Source organism: Podarcis tiliguerta (genome assembly GCF_965153285.1).
Source record: "Podarcis tiliguerta genome assembly, chromosome: 3".
NCBI classification, from domain to species: Eukaryota; Metazoa; Chordata; class Lepidosauria; order Squamata; family Lacertidae; genus Podarcis; species Podarcis tiliguerta.
In genome coordinates, this window is record NC_139536.1 from 15133637 (window position 1) to 15157487 (window position 23851).

General features: G+C 45.8%; 1 long non-coding RNA gene across 3 annotated transcripts in view; it reads left to right on the plus strand.

Annotated features, from left to right (window-relative positions):
* LOC310674078 overlaps window positions 1–18670 on the plus strand; it is a 61692-nt gene extending 43022 nt beyond the window's left edge. The window contains exons 2-4 of one of the 3 annotated variants that reach the window (XR_014509388.1): window positions 8202–8332; window positions 15773–15937; window positions 17451–18670. This is a non-coding gene — a long non-coding RNA (uncharacterized lncRNA). Of the gene's footprint in view, window positions 1–8201; window positions 8333–8965; window positions 9813–15772; window positions 15938–16342; window positions 16397–17450 lie in introns of those variants that run through there. The other 2 variants (XR_014509389.1, XR_014509390.1) reach the window with 2 other exon arrangements.
* Window positions 18671–23851: the final 5181 nt, after the last annotated feature.

A 23851-nucleotide genomic window follows, 5' to 3' on the forward strand; every position in this document is an offset into this window, starting at 1 on the left:
GAAATAGTGCTTCAGGTTAAGAACTTTGCTTCAGGATGAGAACAGAAATCGTGCTGTGGCGGCAGCAGGAGGCCCCATTAACTAAAGTGGTTCTTCAGGTTAAGAACAGTTTCAGGTTAAGAACGGATTTCTGGAATGAATTAAGTACTTAACCCGAGGTACCACTGTAGTTATTTTTCTCTTTGACATCTGATGGGAGGGCGTTCCACATGGCGGGTGCCACTACCAAGAAGGCCCTCTGCCTTGTTCCCTGTAACTTGGCTTCTCGCAGTGAGGGAACTGCCAGAAGGCCCTCGGCGCTGGACCTCAGTGTCCGGGCAGAACTCTTCCCCGCAGGTCAGGAGCTGGTGGCCAAATAGGTTAAAGAGACAGTGGTCACCCGTGGAGTATGCCCGGGCATCGGAGGAGGAGGGGGAGCACATGGCTGGTGAGCTGGGTGGCACAAAGGAGGGATACAGTGCCGGGTTCAAATGCGGAGATGGTTGCAGAACCGTAGAGTTGGAAGGGTCCAGCCCCCTGCAATGCAGGGATCTTTTGCCCAACGTGGGGCTCGAACCCACGACCCTTGAGATGAAGAATCTCATGCTGTACTGACTGAGCTGGCCCAACTATTTAAATTTGCGACAATGCTTTCTGAATGGTCTCTAGGCGCTTGGCGCTCCACATCCAGACGGCCTGCGTGCTTTCTTAGAAGCAGATTGCATTCCGCCCATAGCCTAGGTGAGGGTGCGTAGGGTTGCAGACATAGGACGAGCCGTATAATATTTCCCAAAGTTCTGTTCATGAAACGGGTGGTAGACAGATGGCTGGCTGGAACCCACCCAGGGTGACAAAGCATCATTTATTTCTACTTTTAAAAATAAACAAATTATAGTCATTGGCTAGCAGACCAGGCTAGCATAGCATATACATGGTTACGATGCTCATGTTACTGTATTAATTTTACTTTTAAAATTACGTGGTTGCCAGCAACCGTCCAGCAGCTTGACCTCACCCCCAAAGGTGCACTCTCATCATCTCCTCCTGAGACAGACGGATGCCAGCCTTTTTTTCAAACAATAAAATGGTGCTTATTTTGATAATAGAATTTTAAAGTTGGAAGGGGCCACAAGGATCATCTAGTCCAACCCTCTGCAATGCAGGAATATTTTGCCCAGCATGGGGCTCAAAACCCACAACCCCAAGATTAAGAGTCTCATATGCTGTACCATATGTAACTGAGCTAGTATCAGGGCAGTAGAAGCAAGCTCCATTTTATTCCTGGAGTCGTGGTGGTGCTATGATTTAAGTGAGTTTAAAATGTGAAATTGGGAGTGCTCACATTATTTGCATTTTATATGTCTGTAGAAAATCTGGGTTGCCAACCTTGTTTAATAATAATAATAATATCTAACAAAGCAGGAATGTATATGCCGCTATAAACCGTTGAATGGGGTGAGTCCTGTAAGTCCATCGATTGCTGGGTCTAAAATTAGCTGCATCCCTGCAAGACTTGATAACCACCGTTGCTTCTTTAATTCAAGGGTATGTTGTTTTTGTTTCTCTTATACATCTTGCAAGAAGAGTTTTATCAGATGAACCCTCAGGTAACCTGCAGTGATATATCACTGGTACCATGTCCCCAAATATACGGCATACGCATCTCTTACACAGATGGGAAAAGGAGAAACGCCATCGAGTTCCATCCTCATAAACTCTCAGATCAGAATGTGCCCTGAAAGGATGGGGGCCAACTCCTGTTAACCAGCCTAGGAATGGTAGAGACAAGCCAGATCAGACCAAGTGCCCATCTAGTCCAGCCTCCTGTTTTCTCCAGTGAACAACTAGATGCCTCTGGGGAGGCCACAAGCATGCTAAAGTTGAAGGTGCACTCCTAAATATTTGCTCAGAAGTACGACCTTCAGATCTCAGTGGGACTTATTTCCATATAAATGTGTTTACAGTGGCAGCCAAAGAATCTGCAGTGGCATCCTAAAAACCGTCAAGTTGGGTTATGGCATGAACTTTTCATGGCTGAAAAGAGATGTTTATCGGGTGCATCAAGTAGTCTCCTAAACTGATGGGTTTAAATCCACACAGATAACAGAGAGAAGGTATTCTAAGTCCAAGGGAGCACCAGAAATAGCTGGCATACCACCAGAGTTTAATTTCAGATACAGTGGTACCTCAGTTTACAAAGTTAATCCGTTCCAGAAGTGCATTCTTAAACCGAAACCCTTCTTAAACCGAGGCTCGCTTTCCCTAATGAGGCCTCCCACCACCAGTTCCCTTCCACCATTTGGATTCCATTCTTAGACCAAGGTAAAGTTCTCAAACTGGGACACTTTACTGTTTTGCACAGTTTGTAAACCGAATTGTTCTTAAACCGGACTGTTCTTAAACCGAGGTTGTTGTTGTTTTCGTTTAGTCGTGTCCGACTCTTCGTGACCCCATGGACCCGAGCATGCCAGGCACTCCTGTCTTCCACTGCCTCCTGCAGTTTGGTCAAACTCATGCTGGTAGCTTCGAGAACACTGTCCAAGCATCTCGTCCTCTGTCGTCCCCTTCTCTTTGTGCCCTCAATCTTCCCCAACATCAAGGTCTTTTCCAGGGAATCTTCTCTTCTCATGAGGCGGCCAAAGTATTGGAGCCTTAGCTTCACGATCTGTCCTTCCAGTGAGCACTCAAGGCTGATTTTCTTAAGAATGGATAGGTTTGATCTTCTTGCAGTCCATGGGACTCTCAAGAGTCTCCTCCAGCACCATAATTCAAAAGCATCAATTCTTCGGCGATCAGCCTTCTTTATGGTCCAGCTCTCACTTCCATACATCACTACTGAGAAAACCATAGCTTTAACCATATGAACCTTTGTTGGCAAGGTGATGTCTCTGCTTAAACCGAGTTACCACTGTACCACTGTACATATTTTCTTAGCTATGAATGACTGGTGGTCTTTACAGCGGCAGGGTATTACTGCGCTAAGCACCTTGGTGATCTGAACAATCCCAGCAGGCCTTGGTGTGCTGGAAATAGTATGCGATCGTTGTTATAGCTTCAGTCAAAATAAGATTTTGAAAGTTAGGCCCAAGTGACAAAACCAGGTTCCAGACAAGTTTGACTTACAATTCATACTCAAGATGGCCCAGGGAGCATTGGCGTTTGCACCTAGAAACAACATCCAGGAACAAAGGAGGGTGCACATGAGAGAAAACAACAACTACAATGGGGTTTTACTATGGTTTTTAAGTTGGACTTCTCGCTAAAGAAGTAAGCCACTGTTTGCTTTTCATAAAGCATCTTGTCTCTAGTGCGGTGGTGAAACTGGCTCCAAATTCATATCCACATGTGTATATTACTTTTGGAGAGCTGCAGGAGGTCTTATGGCTTCATTATTCATAATAGAATATGTCACTTTATCATGAAATAAGAAACACACTGGGTAATATTCAGTATTAGTCATATGCACAGTAGATCCACCGAAATCAATTATTTTGATTTCAAAGGATCTGCTCCTAAGTACGTCTAATATTTGATATAATCCTTTATGTTTAAAAACCTATAAACCATAACATCTACCCCAGATTATATGGGCCTGGGAAAGTCACGAAATAATGGATGTCTTTTATGGACTTTTGAAATGTACTGCCTTAAGAATGTTTAAACGTGGGTCATAATTTTTAAATTGGAATAACAGATCTGTAGACTTCATCGGCAGGAACACAGGTGACTTATCTGCAGCGTAGGTGTTGCTTAGATTTTATTTCCTGAATTTTAAGTAAATTAAACATGATTTTATGGATCAAGGACAGTGACAAAAACCCCATAAGGTTTCTCTTTGTAAAGCCCGACTGCTCAGCTGTTTGTTTTGCGTTGTCCCACATCTTGTATCCTGATAGTTTTAGCTTTATAAGCTCCTCTGGCCAAGAACTTTGGTATTTGTTCAGCTCAGTGTTCTGTGTGCTGTGTTTACACTGAAGAGTTCTGCTGCATGATACGGGATTTGGGGGATAGCATTCACATCTAAACATTGCAGCAATTTGGTACAGTCAGTCAAGTCAGGAAGAAACAGCTCTGATAAGTAATCTTGCCCAATATGTTGTCTAGAGTGTAAAAGATAGAGGGGGGGGGAGGCTCTTCCCCAATCAATCAAATTGTGCCTGAACTGTATTTTTAACTTTATCACAAGGCTTGGGAACCAGTGGCTCTTCAGACATTGTTGGATTACGTGAGTCAACAGTGTGATGCAGCAGCAAAAAAGGTTAATGCTGTATCAACAGAAGTATACAGTTCAGATCAGGGGTCAGCAACCTAAGGCCCATGAGCCACAAGCGGCCCATAGGGGTTGTTTAACCAGCCCATAGACCCCCGCCGCAGCGCGGAGCAGAGCAGGGACCGCCTTCCGCGACGCTGGCTGGCTTCCCATTGGCTGCAGGAAGCGCGCACTCAAGCCCACCGTGGCGTCTGCGGGACCGTGAACTGGCCCAAGCCACAAGAACTTTGCTGGCCCCGGTCCAGATCAAGGGAGGTCATAGTCCCATTCTATTTTGCCTTGATCAGACCACACCTGGAATGTTATGTCCAGTTCTGGGCACCACAGTTTAGGGAGGATATTGACAGGCTGGAATTTGGCAGAGGAGGACGACCAAGATGATCAAGGGTCTGGAAACCAGGCCTTATGAGGAATGGTTGAGGAAGTTGGGCAGTGCATTCCCCCCCCCCCTTTTTTTAAGGAAAAAAGGTGCTGGTACTCACCATGAAGTTGTTACAGTACGTGCCACAAATTTAACATTTGGGGGGAAAGTGATGATACGGCGTACCCTTGAGTACCCCACCCCGAAAAATAGCACTGGAGTTGGATATGTTTAGCTTGGAAAAAAGGAGACTGAGAGGAGAGATGATAGCCATCTTCAGATATCTCAAGGGCTGTCCCATGGAAGAGGGAGCAAACTTATTTTCTCCTGCTCCAGAGGCTAGGACCAATGGATTCAAGTTACAGGAAAGGAGATTCCGACTAAAGATCAGGAAGAACTTTCTGACGGTAAGAGTTGTTCAACAGTGGAACGGACTCCCTTGGGAGGTTGTGGACTCTCCTTCCTTGGAGGTTTTTAAGCAAAGGTTGGATGGCCATCTGTCACGGATGCTTCTGTTGAAATTCCATGCGTTGCAGAGGGTTGGACTAGATGACCCTCAGGGTCCCTTCCAACTTACAATTCTGCAATTCTATGATCCATTATCCGGAGGGCAACACATTCCCTGTCCCGACTTAATGAGATACTACACAGGCAACTGATTTAGGGAAGTTTTTAATGTTTAATGCTGTATTGTGTTGTAATGCTCATGTTATGTTTGCTTCAGGTTGCGCGTTTTCAGGTTGCATTCCACGGCGACCCGGAAGTACCAGAAAGGGTTACTTCTGGGTTTCACCGCTTGCGCATGCACAGACGTGCAAAATGACGTCATGCGCAGAAGCGGTGAATCGCGGCACGTGCAGATGCAGGTTGCCTTCTGCTCATGTTGCGAACGGGCCTCCGGAACGGATCCCATTTGCAACCAGAGGTACCACTGTGGTACCTCAGGTTAAGAACTTAGTTTGTTTTGGAGGTCCATTCTCGACCTGAAACTGTACTTAACCTGAGGTACCACTTTAGCTAATGGGACCTCCCGCTGCCGCCGTGCCACCACCACGCAATTTCTGTTCTCATCCTGAAGCAAAGTGAACCTGAAGTACTATTTCTGGGTTAGCGGAGTCTGTAACCTGAAGCATCTGTAACCCAAGGTACCACTGTACTCGATTGGGAAACCCAGCCACCAGATGGGCAGGTTATAAATAAAATATTATTATTATTATTATTATTATTATTATTATTATTATTATTATGTGAGAGAAGACCTGTCAGAGACTCGGAGGGCTGAGCTGGAAACCTTATGGTCCTAGGTCCAATTAGATGTGACATGAATTGTGTGATTGCCACTAACAAGCCTAGTTTTTTAAATTTAACTAGCAGCCTTGGATTGGGACCATGGTGCGTAGGGAGAGGTCACCTCCACACGCACACCACAGATGTTCCCAGATGTTGATTTGGGGGGTCACATCTGTTAGAAGACTGGGAAGGGCAGACAGGCCTGGTATCAGCCCCCAGCACCTCATAGGCAGCTGCAAGTTGTCACAACTTTTTGGCAAGGCTCACCTTGCCAATACCTTTCCTTGGCCTCAGCCGTGGACTAACCAAGTGACCGGAAGCCATTTTGATTTCCCTGGACCTGAAATTGTGCTGAAATGGCCGTCACCTCTGCCAGGTAAGCCTGTAGCCAAGGCCCAAGCAAATTATTTTTATTATGTATGTTGTGTTTTTATATTGTGGTTTTTCTTTATGTTGTAACTGCCCTGAGACCTGTGAGTATAGAGCGGTATACAAATTTAATAAATAAAATTTTCAAAAAATAAAGAGAGCACCTCAGAATTTGAATTGTTTATTATTCTGTATCTCCCAAGTGGCTCAAAGTGCCACATGTGACTCTCCCCCTCTTGAACTTGAACTCTCCCCCTCACAACAACAGTGTGTAGGCAAGGGGTGGTAGTCATCTTTACTCAGAACAGATCCATTGAAGTTACTGGACTGCCTGTAGTCATTTCCATGGGTCTGCTTTTGAACACCACCCTAAGAGACCGTTGACTGGCCCAACATCATCAGTGCAATGAGCTTTGTGGCTGAATGAGCATTTGAACCCTGATCTCCCAGGTCCAACCCTTTAACCACTATGCCACACTCTCTATGGTCTGCTCTCTACTTATGCGGAGCAGAGGTTAGGGACCAATAGACTTGGCCAGCAGCCCTCACGAAGGGAAACACTTTCCCAGAATTCAGTGCTCCGGTTCCGCTGCAAACCCACAGGGCTTCCTCTAGTTGCTGTGGAAAGGGTTCCCTGGAAGCTGGTTTCTATAGCAACTGCAGCTAGAACCTGCGCAGGCCAGGACATTTTCAGTAAGGCCAAGGCAGTTGTTTTTGCTGAGCCCAAACAGAAAAGGTGGGCTCGTGACAGGCGAGGCAGCCTGCTCTGCGGTCTCCCCGGCTGAATTACCCAGATAGGCTTTGTTTTGAAGAGGGTATAGAGATCCTTCAGGTTTAATTGCCAATAAATCAGCATGACCTCCCCTCCCCGCCACCTTTTAGAAACACTGATCTTTTCAGCCGGAGAATGGAGAGCAATTTTTACAGTGTGTGCAAACTGTCTACGGTAAGATAACAGAAATGACACACGCTGTTTGCTCCATTAAAGGCGACCGCTAGATAATGAAGGACTCCATTAAAAGCATGTCCTATTTGTTTTCTGGTTATGTTCATATTGTATTGCTGTGTGCGTCTGCTGCGTTTTAAACAATCGTGCTCCGAGTCTGATGACTTGGTATTTTATCAGTTGTTGAGAAATTATTTGATTGCGCTTTCAAGATACCTGTCTTCTAGAGAGAAAAAAAGGATGTCCCGTTTCAAAGCTGATGGGTGTGCAAGTAATTTTCTGCCAGAGGAAAAATGCACAAAAATTACTGTGTTTTTTTAACACGGCAGTAGTATGGTGAGATTATATGAGAGAGGGTTCTAGCTATAGCAGGTGATGTAGAATAGAAGCCAGTTTTCTCTCTCATTTTGGGGGGTCATGCCACTATTGTAAGATCCCAGATTCTCTGCAGTTCCTCCTGTGTCTGAAAATAGTGTATAATGGACAGGTAATGAGCATCTTCTCCTCCGCAAGACTCTCATTATTTAGGGTTGCATTGACTGGTTCAAAGGATACAATGCAAGGTGGTCTAAAATCACAAAAACCACCAGGCGAAGGATCTGCTTAGTTATTAATTTATCATATTGCACACCCCAAAGTCATCCCAAAGCACCCCGAAAGAAGCATACAAACATACTCAATAAATAACAAACTGACTTAAATCAGTTATAAAAATGTGCAAAACGAAACGGCAGCGTAAAAAAGAAAAAAACACACCCTGGCACATGAGAAATATTATTTATATATAGCAGTAGGCTATTAACTTGCCACAAAGGCCTGCAAAAACATGTATTTCATTGCTAAGCAACAGCTGAGCCAGGTGCCAAATGAGGGCGAGGCCTCAGGTGTAGACATGAGCACACAGATATACAGAGGTGTGAGGAGGTGGTCCTTCAGAGGGCTGGTCCCAGATCATTTAGAGGCCACATGTTTTGTATATCTTACAGGCAGCCTCCCGATTTATGATTGCATCAGAGTTGCTAACTGCGTTGTAAAAATCCTGCTACTTGGTGAAAACCACTGGGGGCTCAAGCCTAACAGATTCTGGCAGAGCAACATGGAAGAATTCATCAGACAAGTAGGTGAAGTCATGATCTCCACACTGCTATATCATCACTAACTCCATCCCCCCTCCAGCCTTTGGCCAGCCTGCCTTCTTCAGCTCATCAGAGGCTGCTTATACACCAGGCATCCCCAAACTCGGCCCTCCAGATGTTTTGGGACTACAATTCCCATCATCCCTGACCACTGGTCCTGTTAGCTAGGGGTGCCTGTTATAAACTTTAACTTTAAAGGACATTCTTTCAAAGAATTCTGGGCACTGTAATTTACCACTCACAGTCAGAATGACCATTCACAGCAACCCTTAACAAACTACATTGCCCAGAATTCTTTGAGGAGAAAAATGTGCTTCAGCTGTGATTTAAATGTATAATTTGTTCCTCGGCAGAGTCTCCAGGCACCCATTGGTTGGAATGCCACCCCTCAGCACTTGGAGACTTCATTTATGCCAGGGGTGTGGAGTTTGTGACCATCCATACGATGGACAACAAGTCCCATCATCCCTGACCATTGTGTATAATGGCTGTGGCTGATGGGATTTGGAGTCTAACAACATCTCCTTTAGTTGTTTTAATTTGCTGCATTAATGTGCATTATATTATATTCCTCTTATTATATTGTACTTTTCTGTTCCTTCCTATTCTGTTAGCCACTCTAGGAGCATGCATTTATAGTCAAGGTGTGGGATATAAATTATGCAACTCAATAAAGACACAGCAGGATACGAACTATCATGTTAGCGGCTGAAGCTGAAGGAATGTGGTGTTTCTGAAGGCGTGCGTTTTTCAGGAAGGTACCCAAAGCGAGAAACCAGATATTGGCCTTTAATTGTTTGTGGATCTTTCTTGCAAAATCCAGAATCAGGTTTCTTTAACTGGAATTCTGTAGAACTTCCTGGTCCAGTTCTGGAATCCTTTGAAAATGGAGGTCAGAGTGGCTGGGAGGCCTAGTCATATATGCATTAACCCACATCCCTGTGCAGTGTCCTGGAGACTATATATCTGTGGAAGCCACTGGTGCATCAAGCAGTGCCATGATGGCGCCGTGGCATCATAGTGCAACTAACTTACCTGTGCGGGGGGGGGGGGGGGGGAGATGCTTGCAGCGTTGCGCAACTCCCATGTACTTCCGATTGATGTCATAAGCTGGCCTTCCTGCAGTTTCTTCTGCAGAATAGCATGGGCGTTTCTTTGGCACGGGAGACACAAAAACTTGAGAAGTGTACAAATGAAAGAACGGTGATGTGACAACACAGCACAACTAACTTGCGCTCAGGCAGGGGGAATTGGAAATGGAATAATGGAATGAGCACAGTTGAAGTATGAAGCCAAGAACATGGGAATATTCAGAATTCATTGCAGATGTGATAAAATGAAAAAGTTAGGCTTGCCATATTTCAAAAAGTGAAAATGCGGACACAGAAGTTGTTGAGTTTCTCTTCGTTGTTGACTTTTCCTCTTTTTTTGCAAAATCTCAAATAAATAAATAAATATTGACGTTTTTGAGCTATTTTTAAGGAAATTCACCAAAAACTATACTTCTGACATGGGTTGCCGTATGTCTGGATTTTCCTGGACAAAAGTTTTCCGCCTAGGTGTTGTTCCTGGCGGCCGAATCCCAGCTATGTCTGGGAAATCCTGGACGAATGGCAACCCTAGAGAAAGTAAGATTATGTATAGGTGGGCCACTGCAAATCCACTTCAAATGTGCTATTTATGTGCCATAAAACAGCAGTCTGGAAGGGCCCCAGGTTGTCTACAAAAAGAAACAGCTCTTGCATGCCGGCTGCTGGTGTAACAGCTCCTGGTTAGCCCGTGGTAACATTCCTTGGACAGCTTTGCTCACCAGTGCTCTAGTTGTCAGGTCTCTGGCTTGGCTGGATCACTCCCTTGCTTTTCCTGGAAGATCGGGAACAGAGCGGTCTGCCACGAAAACAGCCAGGGGACAAGCATAGGCTGTGAATGTATGGCTTGCACCCGCTGAATCTCCTAAAAGCAACACAAAACATTTAGACACACTTTTAATTGTGAGATTCCGGGGGCTGCCAGTCCTCCAGTTATATCCTTCCCAAGCAGCGGGAGGTCTACTGGCCCTTAGCTAAAGGAGGACAGAGGGGGGCATGTCCTCCTGTAAATCTTTTTAGCACTGTAAAGGGGGAGCAAAATGTGGGCAGAGCTCCCATTTAGATAATCTCCCTTTGTATATGTTGTATAAACACAAACTATTCATTGCTCACAGCTGCTCTCTGCAACACAGTAATTGGTGTGAATAGAATTAATACTTTCTTTCTATAATGAACATGTCTGCACTAATCTGAGCTGGTCTAATTCTTTGCATTTTGCCCGGCAAAGGGAACTGAGACAAGGGATTCATGGAGCAAATTGGGGGTGGGGTGGGGTGTTAACCACTCCATCAGTTTACTTGTTTGTGTTTTCTCCCTCTTCCCCAAAGAGTAAGGGCTGGAGACAGACATATAGCATAATTTAGCAGTCTCAGCAGGGTCTTCAACCAGAGCAGCTGGTGGCACAAAAGTACTTGTTGGCAAGTCAAGCACAGGATCAATGAGGGAGTCTCGGTCCCACCCTTGTGTGTCAGGTGGGCTGTGTGACTTAAACTATATAATAGTAAGAGACTCCTTTATCCTACACCTCACTTTAAAAAAACCAGCAACATAAACCTGCTTTCCTAGTAGGAAAGTGTTCTGAGGACGATGACACGGGTGCTAGCCAATACGGCCTTGCCAGGACTATAGAGTTTTCAACACAGTTCACAGTATGCTGTGAACCACCCTCAGAACTTCAGGTGAAGGGTGGTATACAAAACTAAGAAACAAACAAACAAAAACGCTGGTTTATCAGAGCTTGCGAAAGACTATAAAAGGGACTGTGTTTAATGGCTGAGAGAAGTGTTATCAAAATAACATCTAGCACTCTTAAATTTGAAGATGGAGGAGAGGAAGAAGGAGAAGAGGAAGAAGTTTCATTTGTCTTCATCCTGAGATGATCAGCTTTTCCAGGGTTACATGTTGTGATAGCACAGAAAATTGTTGGGTCACAGGAATGAATAAACTCAAGATCAGGCTTCCAGATTTTTTGGACTACACCATCATTCATCTTGCTTTCAGCTTGTGGGAGTTGGAGTTCAGAATATCTGAAGGCCACCAGACTAGGGAATGCTCCTCAAGGTTCTGTTTATTTATTTTATACATCAATTTATATCCTGCTAAATCAAGGGGGAAATGTTCTGAAAGCTGTGTCAGTAATGAAACCAACATAAGGCAATAAAATGAAAGATAAAAGCATAAACCAGGCAAACATCACAAAAATGTAAAACTGCGTCACATGGCAGGGCAAGCTTGTGTAAATGAAAACATTTTAAGACGGAGTCTAAAACCAGACAGAAAATGCCAGACTGATGGGCAGATGCAATGAATCCCGCCATATAGGTGCTTCTACGCTAAATGTCACATTTATTGTGGATGCCAAATGGATTTGGGACACTTAGGAATGCTTCTGCAGCAGATGTCCAAGAACTGGCAGGAAGGTGTGGAGAAAGGTGATCGTTCAGGTGGGCTGGTCCTAAGTTTTTCAAGGATTTACGGCAAAGGTAAAGGACCTGAATGGTTAAGTCCAGCGAAAGGGAACTATGGGGTTGCAGCGCTCATCTCGCTTTCAGGCCAAGGGAGCTGGCGTTTGTCCACAGACAGCTTTCCGGGTCATGTGGCCAGCATGACTAAACCCATTTCCGTGCAACAGGACACAGTGACAAAAACCAGAGCACACAGAAATGCCGTGGTGGTACCTATTTACTTGCACTGGTGTGCTTTCGAACTGCTAGGTTGGCAGGAGCTGGGACAGAGCAACGGGAGCTCACCCCGTCGCGGGGATTCGAACCACTAACCTTCCAATTGGCAAGCCCAAGCGGCTCCGTGGTTTAGACCACAGTGCCACCCGCTCCCTTTCAGGGATTTATGTACTAGCATTGACAACATAAATTTTATCCAGTACCATTCTGTCAGCAGCGGTGTCATCTGCTGTCAGAGGTTGCAGTTATCATTGCTAACGTAGCTGCTCTGGCATTGGAGCCACTTGCAGAAACAGCCATGTCTCAAAAATCTGTTCTTCAGGCAGAAAATAAAACGGCAGGAGCTTGCCATAGCCTGAGCAAGCATTCAGGCAAGCACTGCTTGATTGGCAATGGGTATCATCTAGTCATTTCAGATAATTAAGGTAGCTTGTAACAATCCATTAGCACATCAAACCGTTGGAAGACAGTGGAGGGTGAAACACCAGGGGGTTACATGCTGGTGCTGTGAGTCACAAAGGGAGGGTCTCTAATAACTCATAACCATTGCTGCTGGGGAACAGAGCTGTGTTACCTCTGAGAGTTGTGGGTTTTGATTCTCAGATCTCTTTGGTGCATCCAGTCAATGAGCTTCTTGCGCAACGTGTTCTTGAGATTCAGGTGAGGAGTTGACACACACGGCAGCCTTCCTTTTTATGAACTGTCACTGTTTAGCACTCTGCTAGCTAGTGCGCTGCTCTGGTTCACCAGAAGCAGCTTAGTCATGCTGGCCACGTGACCCGGAAGCTGTACGCTGGCTCCCTCGGCCAATAAAGCGAGATGAGTGCCGCAACCCCAGAGTCGGCCACGACTGGACCTAATGGTCAGGGGCCCCTTTACCTAGTGTTAGAGGTGAATTGTAAGGTAGCCAGGTTCAGCGACGATTCCAAATTGTTGAAGGGAGTTGAAAGAAGAAAGGAACGGCACAGATCTCCGAAAGCATCTCTCCAAACTGTGTGCATGGGCAGCAAAATGGCAAATGCCTTGAAATGTAAGCAAAATGATATGCGTTGGGGCAAAAATAAAAAATAAAGTTGATTTCACATATACGCTCACCAGAACAGAACTAGTGGAGAGTGACCAGGAACAAGACCTTGGGGTTGTAGTGGATAGCTCAGTGAACATGTTGACACAGTGTACAGTAACTGTGGAACCCTGCACAGGTGAAGGAATAAGGAAGGGATTATTGTGATCTTGACATATATCACCCACAACATCATGGGGCAGGTGTAGATACACCCCAGCCCCCATTACTGGGACCTCCTCCACTCATTTTCAAACGGACACACGAGGGGTTAATGTAAAATCGATCTGCGATGAGCTTTTGTTTTTGGAATGAAACCAGTTTCTCCATAAGTGCTTTCTCAGTGGCAAAAAATATGCAGTACATCTAGATCATTTGCGGACTACGTAGAAAACCCCCCACTAGTACAGTGGTACCTTGGTTTTCAAACTTAATCCATTCCAGAAGTCCGTTCCAAAACCAAAGCGTTCCAAAACCAAGGCACACTTTCCCATAGAAAGTAATGCAAAATGGATTAATCTGTTCCAGACTTTTAGAAACAACCCCTAAAATAGCAATTGAACATGAATTTTGCTATCTTACAAGACCATTGATCCATAAAATGAAAGCAAGAATCAATGTACTGTAATATAAAATAAATAAGACAGTAAAATAGATTATAATTTTTTTTGGGGGGGGGGATCTTACCTGCACTGATGATAGTCATTGTTTGGAAGGGGGCTTTTATCCATTTCCGCAATCACACAATCAGTCAGTCAGTCATAAAACAAATAACAAGTCACACTCACAAAAACGGAAAAGCCACACAAACAAAAACGCAAAAAATAGCAAAAACAAAAGTACCAAATATAAGCTCTAAATATCACCTCAGAACACTGAAAGTGGAAATGGAAGGCTTTGATTACAATGGGGGGGGGGCACTAATAAGCAGCGCAACAGTGAAAATGGAAGCTCAGGAGCACATTCGGCTTTTGAAGCAAAGTTTGCAAACCGGAACACTGACTTCCGGGTTTGCAGTGTTCGAATTCCAAGTTGTTCAGGAACTAAGCTGTTTGAAAACTGAGGTACCACTATACTCAGTCTCTACTGATTCTAGAATAAAATGTTGTGTGTGCCTTTGCTATTAATAAAGTTTGTTGCATAACAAGGGTGCTTCTTGGAAAATATATTAGACAGCCTAGCCATAATTCCTAATTATATTGATTATTTTCACATGCAAAGTAAGTTCTTTGGCATCCGGTTAATAGAAGCATTCCAAATTTTCATCTCTGAAGTAGTATCTTACAAGTATCTGAAAAATATTTCAGCACCAGTGCAGATTGTGTGTGTTTCACAATATAAATTCTTTTTTTTCAGTTTCCAAATATTTCACTTTTCAGCAATGACTAAACATTGGCTAATTAGCTGTTTTGTCTTTAATTAAGAAGCACCAGTGAACTTATATTATATGAGTCCTTGCAGCTTTAAATCAATAAAGTAAAAAATGATTGCTGTAACTAATAGTACAAATTCTTCATCAGCAACATAAATACTAACTGGGAAAACAGGTGCTGGGGAATGTTGATCGTGGAGCCAAAACAGACTACTGAGAAATAAAGAGGAGATATCAGCATGATCAGAGGAACCCCAAAGTTTGCAGCTTGTTCCTTTAGGGAAAAAAGCCAAAGAGGGACACTCCACCACCACCAGCAGTGCAATGCAAACTGAGAATTTCTGTGGACACAGAATGCTAAATGTCTCTCAGGGATGGTTGTGAATGGAAAGGGACACAGGTGGCGCTGTGGTCTAAATCACTGAGCTTCTTGGGCTTGCCAGTCGGAAGGTTGGCAGTTCAAATCCCTGCAATGGGACGAGCTCCCATTGCTCTGTCCCAGCTTCTGCCAACCTAGCAGTTCAAAAGCATGCCAGTGCAAGTAGATAAATAGGTACCAATGCGGCGGGAAGGTAACCAGTGTTTCCATGCACTCTGGCACTTTTCGCTGTGTTTTGTTGTGCCAGAAGCGGATTAGTCATGCTGGCCACATGACCCAGAAAGCTGTCTGTGGACAAACGCCGGCTCCCTCGGCCTGATAGCAAAATGTGTGCTGCAACCCCATAGTCGCCTTTGACTGGACTTAACCGTCCAGGGGTCCTTTACCTTTACCTTTTAGATGGAAAGCCAAGAGGGGGGGACAGAATGGAAGGGAGAAGAAAACAGGGCTGGCTGACGGGATCACTCCACACTCCAACATTGAGTGGCTAGTCCCACTTATTACACTAGCAGTGCCATGCAAAGCCGTAGCTGGGTGATCTTGTGCCCCTGACAGAACCGTCCCAATTTCGCTCCCTAGCCACGGACAAATTAGCTCTCTTTTTCTCCTCGCCTCCAACCCAACTCCCCCTCCACCCATGCAATTCACCCTCTATTAAAAACCTTTTCTGATGAGTCAATAATCAATATTTTTATTTTTGGACATATTTTTAAGACAATTTTGTGGGGGGCCCACTTCGCCACCCCCTAGCCAAGGCTCTGGTACCAAGTGAAATGTGCTGTGTAAGTACATGAATGAACCTTGAAATGCACAGTTGTTGCTATCCTTCTGTCTCAAGGATGCCTCTGGGGGTGAAATCAAACCGCTGTGTGAGCAGCACCAAAGTGACTTCCCCAGGGTGCAAGCCTGGGCAGTGCGGTGCATATGGAGGTCCTGGGCTGCCCAGATGACAAGACCCCCCCAGGGCCGGATTTAGGTTTGATGAGGCCCTAAGCTGCTGAAGGTAATGGGGCCCTTTATATGTTCAACTGTCCTTTGTCAACAACAAATTGTCGCTGTTTTTTGTGTTGAATATATGCTACATGGTAATTTATGGAACTAATAGGTATCTAACCAGTGATATTTTATGGAGTAGGCTAGCAGATGGGGCCCATTACTTACACCATAGGAGGCTATACAACACAAAACGCTGTTGCTGTATGTAGGTTTTATTTTATTCGTTTTTTATCTTATACAGCGGTACCTCTGGATGTGAACGGGATCCGTTCTGGAGCCCTGTTCGCATCCTGAGCAGAACGCAACCCGCGTCTGCGCATGGGATTCACCGCTTCTGCGCATGCATGTGATGTCATTTTGAGCGCATGCACGAGCAGCAAAGCCTGGAAGTAACCCATTCTGTTACTTCCAGGTCGCCACGGAATGCAATCTTAAAATGCTCAACCTGAAACTACTTTAACCTGAGGTATGACTGTATTTTGGAAATGTACATCCAGTTTTTTCCCTTTAAAGTTTTTGGGGGCCCCAAAAGAGTGGGGCCCTAAGCTATAGCTTGTTTAGCTTATACGTAAATCTGGCACTGGGCTGCCCTCTCGGCCTCACTAATGTGGATCAAAGGAAAACAGAGGAATACATTTGGCACCAGCTTGGCTTTAGGAGTTGCAAGGCACTGTCCAACTGTCATAGAGACTCCGCTCAAAATTTGTTTAGGGCTTACTCCTTAGCCTTTTCTGTCTCCTGAAAATACCCCCCAAGGCAGCAGAGGTTTAGGATCTGAGTTTTCCTTCCCAGGTTGATGAGCCCCATCAGCTCCTCACTTCCCTCTACAGCCCATGTTGGACCCACTATTGGTCTTGTCCCACCACCCACCACCCCTAGCTCGTCTTTGCACGCAGGGGAAATCCCATCCCTGCCATTGTAGAACACAAAACAAAGAAGGCATTCCAGCAAAGAGAAAGAGCAAAGGTGTAAGGGAAATTGATTTATTATACTGTCTACACGGGGAACCAAACCAAATTATCAGGAAGTGATAGAGGGTGGTGATTTGGGCATAAGGAAATGAGGCTGTTCCCCCCACCCCCGGCTGTTTTCTAGTCCAAGACATCTCTGGGGTAGTGTGTCAGATTTAGGCACAATCCTGTGCCCTGTTTGCTCCTTGAGCACGTTTGCTCTGGGAGAGACAGATGTCCTTTTGGAGGGGATGGAAGTGGCAAGGCTATTGCCACCCATCCTCCCATCTCAGAACTTTTCGAGATAAGGCCTCCCTCTCCCCCCCCCCTCTGTGCAATCTGACATCCTGAGTTGTTCTGCATTTCACACCTTGTACCAGTTTCTCTGCAGAACGCCAGGATCACACAGCACAGGTGGAAAGTGTCTCTTCTCCTTTCGCCTGCATTGTCCAAGGGCACAATTGCTCCCAGCATCTTACAGCTGCTATTGCAATTCAGCAGTATTCCACCCCGCATTTATTTTTAGCTCGCCGACCATGCTCCTTCCCCCATGGTTGCGGCCTCTCTAAGCCAAGGCAAAAATCCAAAAATAACAGAAGTCCCCAGTCGAAGGCCGAGCCCACAATCAGAAAGTGGAAGACAATACATGGCAACTGCTTTCCAAGGTCCAAAATTCAACGCACACACATAAGAGAAAAACTTTGTTCTTGTTGCTGCACACTCCGTCAAGCTCTATGGTGCAACCCCAACAACTTTCCAGAAGTCAAGAGCCTGTGCAAATTTACATAAAGACACTGGAAGTCTTTTGTAGATGTTCTTTCTGCAAACACGCACCCCCAACCAGCGAAAGTCGTTCGAATTTGAGCACTTCAGCGGCACGGCCTTAACAGGAAGCTCTTTTGTACATTCATGCTGCTGTCATGGTGCTTCGCCTCCCAGGGGGACTGAAAGATCCGTTGTTTTGAGACAATTCGCTTTTTGTGCCCAGGACAGCCATTTGGCCTCGTCCCTTCCCATTGTTTGCTTTAAATAAATAAAAAATCACAGCAAGTTTGGGTGGAGAGGGAGGCAGAAAGGAAGGAGTAGCACAGCGGGATTTGATTTTAAAGCACAAAAGTGACACAGAATTGTAATGAGCTGGAAGTGTGTGTATAAATGTATGTACAGTGGTACCTCGGGTTAAGTACTGAATTTGTTCCGGAGGTCTGTTCTTAACCTGAAACTGTTCTTAACCTGAAACAGCACTTTAGCTAATGGGGCCTCCTGCTGATGCCACGCCGCCGGAGCACAATTTCTGTTCTCATCCTGAAGCAAAGTTCTTAACCCAAGGTAATATTTCTGGGTTAGTGGAGTCTGTAACCTGAAGCGTATGTAACCCGAGGTACCACTGTACTGTATATGTCTGTCTGTCTGTCTGTCTGTCTGTCTGTCTCTCTCTCTCTCTCTCTCTTTCTCTGTGTGTGTGTGTGTGATACAATTTTTTTGGCCTATTATTATGAAGTTTTGAGCACACACAGCTTTACTGGTAGTTTCATCAAATCCAGCCTTGGCTTTCTTTACTGCTTAGTGTAAGCATCTCTGCAAGGGCCAAATGGAGATGAAACGCTGCCTAATTCTGCAAGATGTGCACCACTGCAATGATGCAGAGAATGTTTCGGTCCACGTTGAGGGGTATGGTAAGCCCATCCTGATTCCTGTGACGAGGGATTGCTGCAGGTCTAACTGGGGCACTGCAGTAAAGTCAGTTTCCTTGTATGTAGAATCATAGAACTGTACCACGAGGACCATCTAGTCCAGGGGTCTGCAACCCGCGGCTCCGGAGCCGCATGTGGCTCTTTTACACCTTTGCCGTGGCTCCGGGGCAGATACTAGTGAGGGGAGGAGGCGCATTGTGCGCCCCGACACTCCCCACTGTGGCGGGTGCTATACTGGCTGTGACGTCGCATGGGGGTGGTGCGTGCGTTAGTCATGCACCGTCCCAATGTCACCTTCCCGCCTGCTGTCAGATCGGAGGGCAGTGGCGCGCATGCTTTAAATGTCGCAATGATTTTGTGGCTCCCAGGTTTTTTTTTTCTTCAGAAACGGGTCCAAGTGGCTCTTTTTGTCTTAAAGGTTACAGACCCTGATCTAGTCCAATCTTTTGCCCAACGTGGGGCTTGAACCTACGACTCTGAGACCAAGAGTCTTATACTCTAGCGGTGGATTTTACCTTGTTTACAGCTGTCGCCCACTCAGCCAGAACCGGGGTGCCAACGTGAATAAAATATTGGGGGTGGGGACCCAAGTAAGCCCCACCCTGCACAATCAATCGATGCAGGGCATGGACAGGATTTGAATGGCAATTCCCATCAACTTTGCAGGGGCCTAATGCAGGTGGCGCTGTGGTCTAAACCGATGAGTCTAGGGCCTGCCAATCGGAAGGTTGGCGGTTCGATTCCCCACGACGGGGTGAGCTCCCATTGCTCGGTCCAGGCTCCTGCCAACCTAGCAGTTTGAAAGCACATCAAAGTGCAAGTAGATAAATAGGTACAGCTCCGGCAGGAAGGTAAACGGCATTTCTGTGCGTTGCTCTGGTTTCGCCAGAACGGCTTACTCATGCTGTCCACATGACCCAGGAAAACTCTGTGGACAAACGTCAGCTCCCTTGGCCAGTAAAGCGAGATGAGCGCCGCAACCCGAGTCATTCGCGACTGGACTTAATGTCAGGGGTCCTTTACCTTTACCTTTAACTCCCTCACATATTTTATTGGTGTATATATTCTTTGCCCCAGTGACTTTAAACTTTCAATGCCCTTTCACCCAGTTTAGAGAGATCCTTCTGGAGTGCCTCACAATAATTTGGTGAATATGGCCAGCTGCATGCTTCCAGGTCAAATATGAATACATTAAAAGCCACCAATCCCAGTATAGATCACTGTGGATCTTCCACCCACCCACCATGAGAACTGTCCCGTTCCTTTATTATTCCATGACTGCTGAGATTTTGGAGGAGTCTTTAGCGACTTCTTAGCTTGTCCATACATTCAGTTAGTGTGATAGTCTGTCCTACTTGCAGAAGACAGTGCTCTAGTATGAAGGACTGTCAGCAAACAGGCCTGGAACGGAATTGCATACCCTCCAACATTTCTCCAATAAAAAATGTCCTATTTTATTTATACCCCACCCATATGACTTGGTTGCCGCAGCCACTCTGGGCAGCTTCCAACATACAGTCATACCTTGAGTTGAATGTGCTTTGGGTTGAGCGCGTTCGAGTTGCGCTCCGCGGCAACCCGGAAGTAACGGAGCACGTTACTTCCGGGTTTTACCGCTTGCGCATGTGCAGATGCTCAAAATGACATCACGCGCATGCGCAGAAGCGGCAAAAAGCGACGCGTGCGTGCGCAGACGTGTCGTCACTAGTTACGTTTGCTTCTAGATGCAAACGGGGCTCCGGAACGGATCCCCTTCGTATCCAGAGGTACCACTGTATATAAAAACATAATAAAACATTATTTTTTTTTTTAAAAAAATCCCTCTCTAGGGCTGCCTTCAGATGTCTTCTGAACGTTGTAGAGTTACTTATCTCCTTGGCTCGAGGGTCACATAACTCCATAGCCTTCAACATTTATCCGATGAAAATAGGGACGTCCTAAGGGAAAGTGGGACATTCCAGGATCAGATCAGAAACCAGGATGGCTTCTGTAAATCTGGGACTGTCCCTGGAAAATAGGGATACCTGGAAGGTCTGGAATTGTTTGGTTTGTGGTCCGGGGCACAGAGCCAGGAGCAAAAGCTGCCTATTAATCTAAAGCAGCCTTCTACCATCTGGTGGCAACCAAGTATTGTGGTCTACAGCTCCCATCACCCATTCCCCATAGGCCATTGTGGCTGGGGCTGAGGAATCCAACAACATCTGAAGGGAGACGAGAGTGGAGAAGGTTGAGCTAAAGTGTCCTGCTTAAAACAACAACAACAGAGAAGGGGGGACTAGGTTTGCCTCTTGCTTTTTGGCCGGTGGCCAGAGACATTGCTTGTTTCCTTCTTCCGCTGTGATCAGTTGGTATCCTTGGTTCAAGGCAGCAAGCAGTGCTCAGCAAGTTTGCTTAGGAGAGCCATTGAAAGTCATGGGCCTAGGAAATTCCACCTAGACCAAGGGCATAAGGGCCAAACACAGTTCCTTGTAACGACGCCACGCTGACCATCTGCTCCAAGCAACAGCACCGTCAAAAGTGTCAGAATCGGGCGAAGCGATAAAAGACCCTGCTTGCTCAGTTGCAGATGCTGCTGTTTAGTTATGCCTGGCTATGCTCTCAGCCTTCCCCGCAGTCCCTATCCCATTTATGGTAATTTGCCATCTGCCAGCCTGGCAAAATCCATGGGGAGGGTGACCACTGTAGGACCCAGAACTCGACTCTGGCAAGTGAGAAGCAACCCCATTCACTGGAGGGGGGGGCACCCAGCAGTTCAAAACTGCTAAAGAAGATCTGCGGCAGAGGAACTATGACATCGCTACAATTACTTGAACTCCGTGGGACTTACTCTAAACTGCTTGGAGAGGGTTTTCTCTTTTTTTTCCTTTTCTCTCTCTTTTTTACAGTCAAGTGGTCTATACATTTCATGAAATAAACTAAATTACAGTGGTACCTCGGGATGCGAACAGGATCCGTTCTGGAGCCCCGTTCGCATCCCAAATGCAACATAAGCTATGACGGCACGTCTGCATGTGTGTGGGTCGCGTTTTGCCACTTCCGCGCATGCATGTGATGTTATTTTGAGCGTCTGTGCATGCGCAAGCGGCGAAACCCAGAAGTAACGCACTCTGTTACTTCCGGGTTGCCGTGGAGCACAACTCGAACGCGCTCAACCCGAAGCACATTCAACTCGAGGTATGACTGTATAGCATGGGTACCCAAACTTTCTTCTCCGCTTCCATGAGCCCCGTGAAAATTGTGGAGGGTCTTGACGGAACATTTCATTCATTCATTCATTCATTCATATTTATCCTGTTGCAGCCATCGTGATGCCCAGTGCTAGATTATGTGTAGTTTTTCATTGCATTTTATTGCTTCTTTTATTTCTTATTGTATTTTCTGGTGCTATAATTTGAATTCCATAGACCAGAGCTTTCCAGACTGTGTGTCACGAAACGTTCGTGTGTTGGCTGCAGTATATGGGTTGTGTCGTGCGAACGCTCCCCCCCCCCCCCCGGGCTGGAAAGGGGTTCGTTTAACTTCCAGTTTGTTAGTAAAACTGAATTACTGCGTTGCAAAATGATGCAGGTCTAAAAAAGTGTTTCATCAACGTGAAAAGTTTGGGAAGCTCTGCCACAGAATTTGAATGACACAGAATTTTCCTCTTTTTGTGCAATGGTTGGAGGCAGTAATGCTTCTGAAAACCAGCTGTTGTTGTTGTTGTTGTTATTTTGGAGGATGGATGGTGGCTAACAGATTGAGGTTGAATCCTGACAAGACAGAAGTACTGTTTTGGGGGGACAAGAGGCAGGCAGGTGTGGGGGACTCCCTGGTCCTCAATGGGGTAACTGTGCCCCTGAAGGAACAGGTGCGCAGCCTGGGAGTCATTCTGGACTCACAGCTGTCCATGGAGGCGCAGGTCAATTCTGTGTCCAGGGCAACTGTCTACCAACTCCATCTGGTACACAGGCTGAGACCCTATCAGCCCGCAGACTGTCTTGCCAGAGTGGTGCATGCTCTAGTTATCTTTTGCTTGGACTATTGCAATGTGCTCTGTGTGGGGCTACCTTTGAAGGTGACCCAGAAACTACAACTGATCCAGAATGCAGCAGCTAGACTGGTGACTGGGAGCGGCCAAGACCACATAACACTGGTCTTGAAAGACCTACATTGGTTCCCATTACGTTTCCGAGCACAATTCAAAGTGTTGTTGATGACCTTTAAAGCCCTAAATGGCCTCGGGTCCAGTATACCTGAAGGAGCGTCTCCACCCCCATCATTCTGCTCGGACGCTGAGGTCCAGTACCGAGGGCCTTCTGGCGGTTCCCTCGCTGCGAGAAGCCAAGTTACAGGGAACCAGGCAGAGGGCCTTCTCGGTGGCAGCACCTGCCCTGTGGAACACCCTCCCACCAGATGTCAAAGAGAACAACAACTACCAAACTTTTAGAAGACATCTGAAGACAGCCCTGTTTAGGGAAGCCTTTAATGTTTGACCGACTTGTATTTTAATATTTTGCTGGAAGCCGCCCAGAGTGGCTGGGGAAACCCAGCCAGATGGGTGGGGTATAAATAATAAATTGTTGTTGTTTGTTATGTACTGAGTTGAATAGGATCCAAAAGGCAGCAGTCTGATTGGTCCTAGAACAATAGGATTCAGAATGCAGCAGTCTGATTTGTCCTAGAACAATAGGGTCCAGAATGCAGCAGTCTGATTGGTCCACAGGAGCCACCCAATCCAGCTCCAGGTGGAAGTGAATCCGCAACCAGATTGGCCTACAGGAGAATCCCGGAATTAGCCAATCACGTGGGGCCCATTGTATATAAAGCAGACATTCTGGGGGAACTTCCATTCCTCCTCACCACTATGAGCTGAATAAAGAGCATGAAATCCACTCTCGACTCCGAGTATATTTCATTGTTGTTAAAATTTGTATACCTCCCTACACTGGTAGATCTCAGGGCAGTTCACAACATAGAACCACAAGAGGGGAGAAGGATATTGTGCCTGGGTCCTCCTTGAAGGTTTCACACAGGCAGTGTGAAGCTGGGGTAGATGGGCCACTGGCCTGATCAAGGAGACTCTTTTTACATTCTTATTTTTAAAAAAACAAGACAAAACTACAATTGAAAATCAATATGAGCAACCCAAAGCAACAACATACTATGGCATTACTGAGATAATACAGAAACTACAGTAATTCAATATTCCTGCAATCGGAGACAAGAACTTCAAAATGCTTTCCATAAAATGAGCTTTTACTGGTAAGTCCGAAATCATTGAGTTAAGTGCCATTCAGT